Here is a 15,422-nt window from a genome sequence, read left to right on the forward strand (position 1 = left end):
ACCTGGAATCCATATGCTGACATAGCTCTTGTCTGCGAGAAATTGGACTGTGCCCTTCATTTTCTAAAGATAAGAGTCTTAACTCAAAGTATTTTGAGTGATACATGGTGCTTCTCTGTTGTAATTTGTTCTGGTGTAATTAACTGTGGCAGTAGAAACACCTCTAACCTCCCAAGGATTGCCTTAGATATTTGTGGAGCTTTAAAGCTGCATCATTTTCCATTTGCTCTTGTTGGTAATCTGTATATTGTTTCTCTTGGTGGAAATGTACTGGTTATATGCATATGGGATCCAGGAATCAATCGCAAGACCATGAATCTAAATGGTCATACAGAGACCTTGGAGACACAACTATTGCTGCGATCTACTGGCAAGTTTTGCTTATGTGCATATTCTGCTTTTGTGACTAGAGTGTGGGATCCTGGCCGGCATATAGATATCTCATCACAATCGACGGAGTTGGCAACAAGGGCTACTGTATTGCCTTGGAGAAAAAGACTCATTGTTCTGCTATTAGCATTGTCTGCTAAAAGCAATGGAATGTTAGGAAGAAGGGATTATAGTATCAGTACACTCTATTCAAGACGTGCATTCGCTACTTTTGGATTTAAACCGGAGAATATGAATATGGTTGAGAAGTGGCTTGGCAAGGCTAGTATGCTGCAAAGTGTAAGGAGTACAGGTGCTAAGGACTTTAAGGTGACAAAGTGTTATGTATTAGCAAGATCTAAGGGCAACAATATTATTCTGCAGCTTCAAGAGAAGACTAACATAGGGAGGTCTTCAGGCCAACAAGATGTGGCCACTGTTGGAGATATGGCAAAGTCACAATCAATTGGTTGGAACACAAGTAATTCATCCCTGCATCAAGAGGTGCAAGTACACAACCAACTTCATTGTGCTAATCTAGACAAAAATATGTCGAGGATTACTGTGGATTCGCCTCGATTTCCGTTTGACCCAGGTGGACTTCTGAATTTAGAATTCAATTCCAAGCAAAAGAGATCAGACACAAGGGTCGATGCTAAGATTTCAATGTTGCTCTACTTGAACTTTGAGGACAAGGTTCTTTTTGAGGACGAGATATTGTTATGAACCTATTGGACAAGTTTACCCCTGTGGAGCATGTGAGATGGGGAGATTAATAAATAGCACAAAGTGGGGCAGCGAAAGGCATAAGAATTATGTTGAAGCTTCGGCTCAAGACTCTGCTTCTCATCTCCTTTCTCTGAGTTCTGCTTCTCATCCTCATTCTTATCTCTATTCTTAGTTACTTAGTTTCATTATAGTAGTTTGAGTGTTGCAAGTGATATCTCAAGGTTGTAATCAGTGTTCCAGTTCTTATTATATAATGAGGAATTTCGGTAATGTTACACGAACTGTTCTTTGATACCAAACTGCTACACAATGCTAAGACGCACAACGGAAAACAACAACCAAGCCTTGAAATCCGTCAAAATCCCTTCAAATTGTTGCAAGCAACTAATGTGACTTTTCTATCATATTCTTGTCAATATATTAAACTCCGAATTCTGCAAGTCTCATATTGACGTCTCGCATTATAAAATAATGATTCAACAATATTTCCAAGGCTCATGTAGATAAGACATGGTGGTATATCTTTTATTACCTACTCAACTCTAACTCGACTAAAACTTACACAACTAATTAATAATAATGCTGAATTCATATTACTACTTAGAAAAAGACAATGTTAAGGCAAGAAAGTAGTATTTTTGTTGAATATATTTTAATACTACTGGTATAATAAAGAGTATAGGGGGACTTTTTTAAAGTGATGTGCAACTTTTGCGAACCTTTCCTTCTCATGTGTTTTGGCAGCATTGTTAATGATGTTGGGATAAGCCTTCAGTATAAATATTGCCGAAGGGATGCGTCGATACAATGTCAAAATCAAATAATGTGCTCACTGCTCAGCTGTGTCGGTTTCTCTTGATGAGAAAATCGACGTTAGTTTTTTTCTTTTTCTTTTATGAGTAGGAAATTTATTTTATTTACTAGGATATTTAAGTAATTTAACTTTTCAGTTTAGGAGTTCCCACTTTTATAGTAACTTCTCTCCACACGTGCATTGCACGTATTTTATAGTATTATTTTTTACAGAATATATATACTGAAAATAGTAAATGTTACATATTCAAAAAATATTTTATTTAGTTATAAATAACAAATTTGAACATAAAAAGTCAAAGGCTTGTTGGGCTCATGCCCATGTTGTCCAGCCAAAGCCCAATGGCCTAATCCTGTTCTCTTTTGGTTTCCAATCCTATTCGCAATTGAATTCGATTTATTCCTATTTTGAGAGGGTTTTGGCTTTAAGAGAAAGCATCACTCATGATCTATAAATAGGGCAACCTTGGAGAATTATTCTATGCTCATTGATACAAGTCTTTGAAAGACTTAAGCATATAAGAGTGGTTTTTGAGAGAGCTTTCACCAAGAGAGAAGAGAGAAGAAAAAATATTTGTTTTGCTGTAGATTTTATTCCGACCAGCCAACATTCAAATCACGTTTTCCGATTCGTTAACCTTTGGATCGGGCTGAAAGTTTGACTGAATAACATCTTGGTCTTTGATTTGAACGGTGGAGATCAGATTTGATGCTCATAACATCTGATTTCGAGCCTCGAACAACAGCTTCATTTTTGTGAATTATACTCTTTCTTCAATTGATTAGTTGTTGCTATTGTTGCTCCGTGTTTGGCACTTGTGTAGCCAATTTGGAGAACTTTTGTAACCCTCTTATTGTTATAGTGGAGCTTTTTGGATCTTTATGATCCCGTGGTTTTTACCTTCGATTTGAAGGGTTTTCCACGTTAAAATTTGGTGTTCTTTATCTTCCTTAATTTCGGGTTTGCCTCTTCCTCGTCATAATAGTGGTATCAGAGCCAGGTTATTTATTCGGGTTGTTACGGAATGGAGGCGAATATGAGCAAGATGGTATGTTTAAATGGGAGAAATTATAATGTTTGGAGAAGCAAGATGAAAGACTTGTTGTTCGTGAAGAAGATGCATCTACCCATTTTTTCAGCTCATAAACCCGAGAGTATATCCGATGAAGATTGGGATTTCGAGCACCAACAAGTATGTGAATATATACGACAATGAGTTGAAGATAATGTTCGCAACCATATTGTGAACGAGATACATGCAAGATCATTGTGGGAAAAGCTAGAGACTCTTTATGCTTCAAAAATCAGAAACAACAAATTGTTTCTACTAAAGCAATTGATGACCTTTAAATACAAGGAAGGCATCCCTATCCTTGATCACATAAATGATTTTCAGGGCGTCCTTGATCAACTATCTGGTATGGGAGTTAATTGGGATGATAAGATACAAGGACTTTGGCTTCTTAATACTCTGTCAAGCTCTTGGGAAACTCTTCGTGTTTCTTTGACAAATTCAGCTCCTGGAGGTAAGGTGACCATGGAATATGCCAAGAGTGGTGTGTTGAATGAGGAAGTAAGGAGAAAATCTCAGGGTTCGTCCTCACAAGCAGATATCTTGGTTACAGAAGACCGGGGGAGAGATAGAACAAGAGGCTCGTGGAATAGAGATAAAAGTAGAAGTAAGTCAAGGTCCAAATATCATAATATTTGCTATGCAATGCCTTCCTGATGTTCTTTGGAAGGGCAACGTAAGGCTAAGCAACCGATGTCAGTGCGGTTGCTGTCCGCCAATGGGTCCTCGCCGCATGCTAGACTAGATTGTCAGTGCCGTGCGGGAAAACCAATGTCGTGAGAAAATTGCGGAAGCTGAGAGAGAATTGGGTTTTGAATGATGATGATGATTTTATTGATGAATGAAAATGCTGATTACAATGATGCGGTGTCGAGGGGGAGAGACACCAGAAAATGCTTGCTTGAAATGTTTGATTGTTTGGTCCCCCTTAATAATGTTTAAAAAAAATAAACCAACATTACAAGACTAGTCCTAATAAAGCTGTAGAAGCACACTGAAATGAAAATGATGAAAACTAGTCTATGATTACAATGAAAAGGAGTTAGATTATTACAAGGTAAAACTAAGTCCGATGGCAGCATCTTTGTCTTGCGGGTCAGGGTCTGCGCGCGCGTTGTTGTGGGCGCGCGCGACACTTGATGTGCTGGCCTGAGGCTGGGCGCTGGTGCTAGGCATCAGGGTTTGTGCGCGAGGCGCTGTTGGAATGGGCCTGCAGCTGGGCGCTGGCGAGGCATCAGGATCTGTGCGCGCGGCATTGTCAGGGCGCGCGACGTTGTTGTTAATGGCCAGCCCTTGGGCGCTAGCGAGAGGCATCGGTGGGGTGACAGAGGCACATGCGCGCTTGTCACTTGGCGCAGCCAAGACCACGGGGCCGACCATGGCGCTAGGCATTGTGAGGCTTGCTAGGCCGCCATGGGGCGCGGCCAAGGGGTCATGGGGCGTGTCTGGAAAGCAGCCCATGACATTCTCCCCCACCTGAGTTGGCGCCGTCCTCGGAGCCTTATGATGATGATGATGATGATGATGATGATGATGTTTCTGATGGTTTTTGGATGGGAGGTCTGCGCCCCTCTGCTCTGTGAGCTTGCTGTTGTAGCGGCGCAATGATTCCATGCGGCTGACATGGAAGACTGGATGGATCTTCCACCAGGATGGAGTTTTTACCTGGTATGTGGACTCCCCAATGCGTTTTTCAATGGGTAGGGGCCCGATGTATTTTTGTTGCAGGCGAGGGTCATGGGTCCTTTCTGCAAACAAGTACCGCTTTGGGATGTATAGCATTACTTTGTCCCCTGGTTGATGTTGGGCAAAGCAACGCTTTTGTTCGGTGAACCTTTTTGCCCGCTCTTGGGCCATGATGAGATAGCTCCGCACTATCTCCATGTTGCGCTCCCATTCGCTCGAGAAGTTGGCAGCTCGAGGAGATTTCGGCATGGTTGAGGCATTCACCGTTTGCGGGAGAAGCGGTTGCTGTCCGGTAACAATTTCAAAAGGGCTCTTGTTTGTATGATGGCTCTTTTGAGAATTGAAACACAGTTGAGCAGCATCCAGGAGCTTCACCCAATGCTTCTGTGATCCGGTTGCGAAGTTGCGGAGATATTCCTCCAGCATGTCATCGAACCGGTCTGTCTGGCCATCCGATGGGGGATGGATGTCTGAGTTGTGACTCAATGTTGACCCAAAGCACCTGAAGAGATGGGTCCAAAAGTTGCTAGTGAAGCGTGAGTCGCGCCTACTAACAATGTTTTTGGGCAGGCCCCAATGTTTGACAATGTGCGAGAAGAAGAGTCGAGCTGTATCTTCTGCTGAGATGTTTTGCGGGGCTGCTATGAAAGTTGCATAGTTTGAGAACTGATCTATGACAACCATGATGGATGCAAGATTGCCGACTTGGGGCAATCCCGTGATGAATCTGAGGGAAACACTTTCCCATGGTCTCTGAGGGACATGTAATGGCTGCGAGGGTCCCGTCTGTGATGAGTGATCCGACTTGTCCTTGTGGCATGGCTGACAAGTCTTCACACGATGAGGAGCGTCACTAGTCTTTTGAGGTCGATGACATGATGACTGATTGTTGCTGCGAAGGGTAGTCGGAACCAGGGGTTCATGTCTGTCGACTACCTTCTCCAACTGCATGGCCGAGATGTTTTCAGCTGCCATCTTTATGGGAAAACATGGTATGGTGCAGGGCTTGGCCCCTTTTTCTCCCATCATCAGGAGCATGTTGGCATATGGTACCGGTATGGTGTTGGTTTGCCTCATGAACTCCAAACCCACTATGATGTCGAAGTCATCTATGATTGCGATGCGCAGGTCGATGCTTCCTTTGTATGGGCCAAGTTTCACTGGGACATTTGTAGTTGTTCCACCCAATGTCTGGGGTGGTGAGTTGATAGCCTTGACGCGGCCTTTGCTCTTTTGTACAACAAGACCTAGGCACTCTACTTGCGTTGATGACAAGTAGTTGTGGGTGGCACCCGTGTCTATCAATGCGTGAAGGGGCTTGCTGTTCACTTTCAATTCGACGAACATTAGGGTCCTCACTTGTTTAGGAGGTCTCTCGCCCATCTTTTATTTCCCTTTCTTGGTGATCGGGACTGATGTTTTCTTAGGAGGACATGCACTGGTCCCCGCTAAGGCATGCGGGATAGAGCCTACAATTGCATTGAAGACGCCTACCTGGTTGTCTTCTGATGTGTTTGATGCGTCTAACTCATCCTCGACAGTCTGATGAGCATTGACCTTGATGTTTGGGCATTCATTGTTCCAATGTGCCCCACCGCAATGACGGCATTCTGAGGGAGTCTTTCTCCCCTGATTGTTGTTGATGGATGCAGCACTGTTGCTGTTGGAAGGAGGAGTCTTAGTTTTGGATGCACTCCGATCTCCCCCACTTTTGCTTGGGCCACCATTGCTGGGATGGTGCCCGTTGAATCCCCCTCGGACAGACGGCTGGGGTCTGTCGTTCTGAGTTCCCAAATGATAATCGCCAAGGCATTCTGCAGCTTGAATGGCCTTGGGCAGGGTGTCTACCCGTTGTCGCTGTAATTCCATATGGGCATGAGGTTTCAAACCTTCTATGAATGCGAAGAGTTTGTCTTTGTCCCCCATGTCACGTATGTTTAGCATGAGTGCGGAGAATTCGCGCACGTACTCCCGCACTGATTTTGTGTGGCGGAGGTCCCGTAGCTTTCTCCTTGCATTGTATTCCACATTTTCGGGGAAGAACTGCAGGCGTATGGCTACCTTCAATTCATCCCATGTCTGGAGAGTATCTTCACCGGCCTTGATGGCTTCGTATTTGACCCGCCACCAAATTTTGGCATCGCCCTGAAGATACATGGCAGCAGTCGCTACCTTTTTGGATTCCTTCAAATGGCCCACGGCATCGAAGTATTGTTCGATGTCGAAGATGAAGTTTTCCACTTCTTTAGCATCCCGGGATCCGTCGTATGGCTTTGGCTCCGGTATCTTAAGCTTTTGTGGAATGGGGGTGAGGTTTGTTGCACCCCTAATGTGATGGTCGCCTTCTCGAAGTAGGCTCTGTAAGGCAGCATTGACAACATTGAGCTTGTCTATCAAGTCGTTTATGGTTTGATGCATGGCAGTTAGTCTGTCTGCCTCCTGTTGCTGATGGGCTAAATCGTCGGCACGCTCCTGTTGGAGGTCCTCAAATTTTCCATGAATATTGGCAGTTTCGATGGCTACCGTTTGTCGGTCGTCATCAGCGTCACGACTGATGTTTGCAATGTCATTTTCGGCCTGCCGCATTCGGCGGTCCAGGTCGTCCAACCTTTGCACTAGGTTGTTGTTTTTATCAGGCACCGTATCCACGATGGGTCGTAATCGGTCAACCGTCTCTTCTAGGGATGCTAGACGCTCCCCATGATTCACCATGGTCAGAAATGGTGATGATGGCAAATGTTCCCTCGTCCGATGTCGAGCCTAGGCTCTGATACCAACTGTTACGCAACGCCTTCCTGATGTTCTTTGGAAGGGCAACGTAAGGCTAAGCAACCGATGTCAGTGCGGTTGTTGTCCGCCAATGAGGTCCTCGCCGCACGCTAGACTAGATTGTCAGTGCCGTGCGGGAAAACCAATATCATGAGCAAATTGCGGAAGCTGAGAGAGAATTAGGTTTTGAATGATGATGATGATTTTATTGATGAATGAAAATGCTGATTACAATGATGCGGTGTCGAGGGGGAGAGACACCAGAAAATGCTTGCTTGAAATGTTTGATTGTTTGGTCCCCCTTAATAATGCTTAAAAAAATAAACCAACATTACAAGACTAGTCCTAATAAAGCTGTAGAAGCACACTGAAATGAAAATGATGAAAACTAGTCTATGATTACAATGAAAAGGACTTAGATTATTACAAGGTAAAACTAAGTCCGATGGTAGCATCTTTGTCTTACGGGTCAGGGTCTGCGCGCGCGTTGCTGTGGGCGCGCGCGACACTTGATGTGCTGGCCTGAGGCTGGGCGCTGGTGCTAGGCATCAGGGTCTGTGCGCGAGGTGATGTTGGAATGGTCCTGCAGCTGGGCGCTGGCGAGGCATCAGGATCTGCGCGCGCGGCATTGTCAGAGCGCGCGGCGCTGTTGTTAATGGCCAGCCCTTGGGCGCTGGCGAGAGGCATCAGTGGGGCGACAGAGGCACATGCGCGCTTGTCACTTGGCGCAGCCAAGACCACGGGGCCGACCATGGCGCTAGGCATTGTGAGTCTTGCTAGGCCGCCATGGGACGCGGCCAAGGGGTCATGGTGCGTGTCTGGAAAGCAGCCCATGACATATTACATGCAACCACTGTGGCAAGAAAGGACATATCAAAAGGTTTTGCCGCAAGTTAATGCAAGACATTAGAGAAGGAAAGAAAGTTGAAAATAATGAGAACAATGTTGCTGCTATTGTTCGAGATGACCTTCTTTTTGCTTATGATGAAAATGTCATCAATTTGGTATCCCATGAGACGAGCTGGATAATAGATTCTGGAGCTACCTCACATGTCACACCAAGAAAAGACTTTTTCTCATCTTATACTCCTGTTGATTCTGGAGTGTTAAAGATGGGAAATGCCAGTGAAGTTAAGGTGTTTGGTGTTGGCACAGTTTGTTTGAAAACTAATAATGGTTCAACGTTAGTTCTTCAAGATGTCAAGCATGCTCCAGACTTTCCTTTCAATTTGATCTCCGCAGGAAGATTAGATGATGAAGGTTACCATAATACCCTCTTTAATGGCCAATGGAAGCTCACCAAGGGCTCGTTAGTAGTGGCTTGAGGAGTCAAGTCTGGTTATTTATATGTGACACAAGGCTCTATTCTTAATGACTCAATAAATCTGGTGGAAAGTGATACTTTGTCAGAATTGTGGCATCGAAGATTGAGTCATATGAGTGAGAGGGGGATTACGTATTTGGCTAAGAAAAGTTTGCTTTCTGGAGTGAAACAAGCAAAGGTGAAAAGTTGCATACATTGTTTAGCTGGCAAACAGAAAAGGGTTTCCATTCATAGCCATCCTCCCTCAAGAAACCCCAATTTATTGGAGCTAGTATACTCTGATTTATGTGGTCCTTTTAGAGTAAAGTCAAAAGGTGGTGCACTTTACTTTGTGACCTTTATTTATGATCATTCTCGTAAGCTCTGAGTGTATCCTTTAAAATCTAAAGATCAAGCACTTAGCGTATTTAAGGAATTTCAGGCCTTAGCTGAGAGACAAACGGGGAAGAAATTAAAATGTATTCGCATTGACAATGGTGGTGAATATTGTGGTCCCTTTGATAACTATTGCAAGGAAAAAGGAATTCGTCATCAGAAAACTCCGCCCAAGAAACCTCAATTGAATGGTTTGGCAGAGAGGATGAATAGAACTCTAGTTGAGAGAGTTAGATGCTTACTTTCAGAGGCTAAACTTCCAAATACATTTTGGGCGGAAGAACTTAACACTGTTGCCTATGTTATCAATTTGTCTCTTGTAGTTGCTTTGGATGGTGATGTCCCAGACAGAGTTTGGTTTGCCAAAGATGTTTCTTATGATCACCTGGGAGTTTTTAGGTGTAAAGCTTGTGTGCATGTTCCTAAAGATGAGAGATCGAAACTGGATGTCAAAACTAAGCAGTGCATCTTTATCGGTTATGGTCAAGATGCGTTTGGGTATCGTTTTTATGATCCAGTTGACAATAAACTTATTAGAAGTCGTGATGCAATATTCTTTGAAGACCAAACTATTGAAGATATTGACAAAGTTGAGAAGATAGATTCTCAGAATAATGAGAGCTTAGTTGATATTGATCCAGTTTCAATTGCTAAGGCACCTATTGCACATGAAGGAACCCAAAACAGTGATGGAGATAATGATCAAGATCAAAATGATCATCATGGTGTAGATGTTTATGGATGCTCCAGTTGATGAAGTTGTGGTTGATCAGCAACCAATTCCTGCACAGGTAACTACTTCGAATGCTCCTGAAACCTCTCTTAGAAGATTTACAAGGGAGAAGCAAAAATCCATGCGCTATCCTCCTGATGAGTATGTACTTTTGACTGGCATGGGAGAACCTGAGAATTATGATGAATCCATGCAATATACTCACAAAGATCAGTGGATCGAAGCGATGGAAGATAAGATGAAGTCGCTCCATGAGAATGGCATATATGAGTTAGTGAAATTACCGAAAGGTAAGAGAGCTTTATCTAACAAATGGATATTCAGAATAAAGCAAGATAACCATACCTCTGCGCCTAGATACAAGGCAAGGTTAGTTGTTAAAGGTTTTGGCCAGAAGAAGGGAGTTGACTTTGATGAAATTTTCTCCCCTATTGTGAAGATGTCTTCTATTCGTGTGGTTCTAGGCTTAGCTGCAAGTCTAGATTTAGAGGTTGAGCAGATGGATGTCAAGACTGCTTTTCTTCATAATGATTTAGATGAGGAGATTTATATGGAGCAACCTGAGGGTTTTGTAACTAAGGGAAAAGAATTATGTCTGCAAATTGGAAAAGAGCCTGTATGGATTGAAACAAGCTCCAAGGCAATGGTATTTGAAGTTTGAATCTGTCATAGAAGAACAAGGGTACAAGAAAACTTCTTCAGACCACTGTGTATTCTTCCAGAAGTTCTCTGATGATGATTTTATTACTTTATTGTTTTATGTAGATGACATGCTTATTGTTGGCAAAAATAAATTCAGAATTGCAATCCTTAAAAAGCAGTTGAGCAAATCGTTTGCGATGAAGGACTTGGGGCCAGCAAAGAAAATCTTGGGCATTCAAATCCACTGACACAGAGATAGAAATGAGTTATTTCTGTCCCAAAAGCAATACATTGAGAAGGTACTCAAGAGGTTCAATATGACATATGCAAAAGTGGTTAGTACTCCTCTTGCTAAACACTTCAAATTGAGTATTAGTCAGAGTCCATCTACTGATGAAGAGAAAAAGGAGATGTCTCGTATTCCTTACTCTTCTGCTGTTGGTAGCTTGATGTATTCAATGGTTTGCACTAGACCAGATATTGTACATGTCGTTGGTACTGTTAGTAGATTCCTTTCTAATCCTAGAAAAGAACATTGGGATGCAGTAAAATGGATATTAAGGTATTTGAAAGGTACTACAGATTTGAAGCTGTGCTTTGGCAATGGCAAGCCTGAACTTGCTTGTTACACAGACTCTGATTTAGGAGGCAATCTTGATAATTCAAGATCCACTTCCGGTTATTTTATCACTTTTGCAGGGGGAGTTGCTTCTTGGCAATCTAGACTACAGAAGTGCATAGCTCTATCCACCACAGAAGCCGAATATATTGTTGTCACAGAAGGTGTCAAAGAACTATTATGGATGAAGGAGTTTATTAATGATCTTGGCTTTGAGCAGCCAAGGTACATCTTATTTTGTGATAACCAGAGTGCTATCTGTCTCACCAAGCACTCCACTTTTCATTCTAAGACTAAACATATAAATAGAAAGTATCATTGGATAAGAATGGTCGTGGAAGAGAAATTATTTGAGGTTGAGAAGATACATAATGATGAAAATCCTTCGGATATGCTGACAAAGGCGGTGGTTGCCGATAAACATGAATTTTGTAAAAAATTGGCAGGCATGAAGCCTATCAATAGTTCCTCTACTTAAAAACACATTTGGCTCCTTGGCTGGATAGGAAGTTTGTTGGGCTCATGCCCATGTTGTCCAGCCAAAGGCCCAATGGCCTAATACTATTCTCTTTGGTTTTCAATCCTATTCGCAATTGGATTCGGTTTATTCCTATTTTGAGAGGGTTTTGGCTTTAAGAGAAAGCACCACTCATGATCTATAAATAGGACAATCTTGGAGAATTATTCTATGCTCATTGATACAAGTCTTTGAAAGACTTAAGCACATAAGAGTGGTTTTTGAGAGAGCTTTCATCAAGAGAGAAGAGAGAAGAAAAAATATTTGTTTTGCTGCAGATTTTATTTCGACCAGACAATATTCAAATCACTGTTACCAATTCGTTAACCGTTGGATCGGGCTGAAAGTTTTACTGATTGTTTGATACATCGTTATCTTTGATTTGAACGGTGAAGATCGGATTTGGAAGCTCGTAACATCTCATTTCGAGCCTTGAACAGCAACTTCATTTTTGTAGATTATACTCTTTCTTCAATTGATTAGTTGTTGCTCTTGTTGCTATTGTTGCTATTGTTGCTCCGTGTTTGGCACTTGTTGTGTAGCCAATTTGGAGAACTTTTGTAACCCTCTTATTGTTATAGTGGAGCTTTTTGGATCTTTGTGATCCCGTGGTTTTTACCTTCGATTTGAAGGGTTTTCCACGTTAAAATTTGGTGTTCTTTATCTTCTTTAATTTCGGGTTTGCATCTTCCTCGTCATAACAAGGCTCTCTAACAAACTCTATTTCCGCTTTAGCCATCACAATTTCAATTAAATTTTATTGCTCCAATAGCCGATTTCAGAAGCAGCATTCTTTGATCAACTTTTTCTTCTTTATGTCCTTCAACCATAATAATATCAATTGTACTGTTAAATAATTGTCTTCTCAAGGTTAATTGCTCTTTTTTAAAATACTCATGCTTTACTTTTCCTATTTTAATGTACACGTGTCACGACCCTAAAACCGGACCCGATCATAATGGCGCTTCTCGTGAAGATAAGGCCAACCGACACTTCCCATATCCAATTATTAACAGTTAAACCATAAGAAATAAATCTAAATCATGATAAGATAATCCAAAGTTAACAGATAATAGCATAATTCGCGGAAAATAACCCAACACAACCCGATATCGGGGTGTCACTAGTCATGAGCATCTAACAAGACGGAATACACCGAATCAAACTACAGAGCTTAATATAGAAAACCAAGAACATGAAGAAGTAAGATAGGGAATAGCTCCGGGTTGCGAACGCCAACAGCTACCTAGAGACTCCTCGGATCCGCCTGAGACAGGAATGATCAGCACTCGGGAGCGGGACCAGATACGCCTGAATCTGCACATAGGGTGCAGGGAGTAAAGTGAGTACTCCAACTCAGTGAGTAATAATCATAAATAAAGACTGAAAGCAGAAAATCACGTAAGGCACAAAAGCATGATATAATGAAGCAGTAAAACCATAAAAAAATAGTAAAGCAGTGAAAGATAGGTAAAAATCCTTTAACTCAAATTTAACTTCATGAAAAGCCTTTTTTCAACAATTAAGCAGGGTAATTGACAAGAAATTAAGAAAAAAAATAAACACATAAAGGTTCGCCCCTCGGGCATTGTATCAACAAACCCGCTCCTCGGGCAATCACATAGAACAATACCAGCCCCTCGGTCTCAATCTCACATCACAATAGGTACCCGCGCTCACTGGGTGTGTACAGACTCCTGGAGGGGCCCCTTACGGCCCAAGCACAATATCAAGCCACCTCGTGGCATCATCACTAGGCCCTCGGCCTCATATCAATCAAGCCACCTCGTGGCGTACATATCTCAGGCCATCGGCCTCATAATTAGTATCAAATATTTTCTCACAATATAGGCCCTCGGCCTTACTCAGTCAAAATCCTCATAAGCCACTCAGGCAATAGTAAAACATGATTCTCAACCCAAAAATATCATTTAAAAGATCATGTAAGTGTTAAAACAGAGTAAACACGGCTAAGTACGAAAATAGTGAAATATAACATGATTGAGTTCAAGTATAAAGTCAAAACAGTGAGGAAATACCAGCAAAAATCCCTAAAAGGTTCAAATAGTTGGCACAAGGCCCAAATATGGCTTTCATCCCAAATCATGATGCTAGCAAATAGATTTCAGTCAAATACATGGTAAAATAGTCATTCGGGACGGACTAAGTCACAATTCCCAACAGTGCATGACCCCACACTCGTCATCAAGCATGTGTGTCACCTCAATATAGCACAACGATGTGCAAGTCCGAGGTTTCATACCCTCAGAACATTATTTACAATCATTACTAACCTCGAAACGGTCAAATCTCTAGCTCGCGACGCCTTTGCCCCTCGAATCGGCCTCCACTCGCGTCGAATCTATCCAAAATCAGAACGAGGACGTCAAAATATGCTCAGGCAATGAAGCCCAAGCTAAAATAATCAAAATACGACACAAATCCTGAAATTACCAAAACCCGACCCCTAGGCCCACGTCTCGGAATTCAATAATTTTTACATCAATAGGTTCCTTATCTCCCTACGAGTTCATACATATTAAAAGTTCTGAAATCCGACTTCAAATGGTCCTTCAAATCCTCAAGCAAAGGTCTAAGTTTCCAAGCCCTAGTTCTTAAATTTTTGGCTTAATTTCCATGATTATTTAAGTGAAATTCACATTAGAATCGAGTTTTAAGTCCAAGAATCTTACCTCCAAGTGATTCCCCTTGAATCCCTCTTCAATCCCCTTCAAATAGCTCCAAAAACGACCAATAATGGAAGAAATAAACCCCACATTCGCGGACAAGACAATCTTTTAAACCTTCTGCCCATGCCTGAAATTCTTCTTTGCGAACGCGGTCAACGCATCGCGTTCGAGAAGCACAAAAATAACTTTGACCAAAAATCCTCTATGCGAACGCGACATGCCCATCGCGAATGCGATGGCTCATCAGCTTGACCCTTTGCGAACTCGGTCCCTCACCCGCGAACACGATGAACAAAACACCTCAAAACCCAGCTGGCCAATTTCCTCTATGCGAACGTGGAGCTTACCTCGCGAAGGCCGAAGTATCAGCCTTCTCCAGCTAACCCTTTGCGATCGTGGCTGCCCTCTCGCGAACACGAAGGTCAATTGTCTGCAACACTGAGCAGCAGATTTCTGCAATTCCAAACTTCATAAAATGGTCCGATTGATCACCCGAAACTCACCCGAGGCTCCCGGGACCTCAACCAAACATACCAACATATCTCATAACCTCATTTAAACTTGTTCCAACCTTCGGAATGCTCAAAACAACATCGAAACACCAAATTCGTATCGGATTCAAGCCTAAGAATTTCAAAATCTTCTAAATTACGCTTTTGATAAAAAACCAAACCAAACCACGTCCGAATGACCTGAAATTTTGCACACACATCCTAAATGATACAACGGAACTATTGCAACTCTCAGAATTCCATTCCGACCCCTATATCAAAATCTCATCTACCAACCGGAAATCACCAAAATATCAACTTCGCCAATTCAAGCCTAAATCTACTCCGAACCTCTAAAACTCATTCCGATCGTGCTCCTAAGTCCCAAATCACCTCCCAAAACTATCCGAACCATCGGAACTCACATCCGAGCCCTCTAACGCATAAGTCAACATCCAGTTGACTTTTCCAACTTAAGCTTCCTCAAAAGAGACTAAGTGTCTCAAACCTTACTAAAATCATTGCGGATTCGATTCGACCAATCCGATACCACATAACACGGGTACATAAAGCATAAAGAAGTAGAAATGGG

Source organism: Nicotiana tabacum, chromosome 6, assembly GCF_000715075.1.
Source record: "Nicotiana tabacum cultivar K326 chromosome 6, ASM71507v2, whole genome shotgun sequence".
Taxonomy (NCBI): domain Eukaryota; kingdom Viridiplantae; phylum Streptophyta; class Magnoliopsida; order Solanales; family Solanaceae; genus Nicotiana; species Nicotiana tabacum.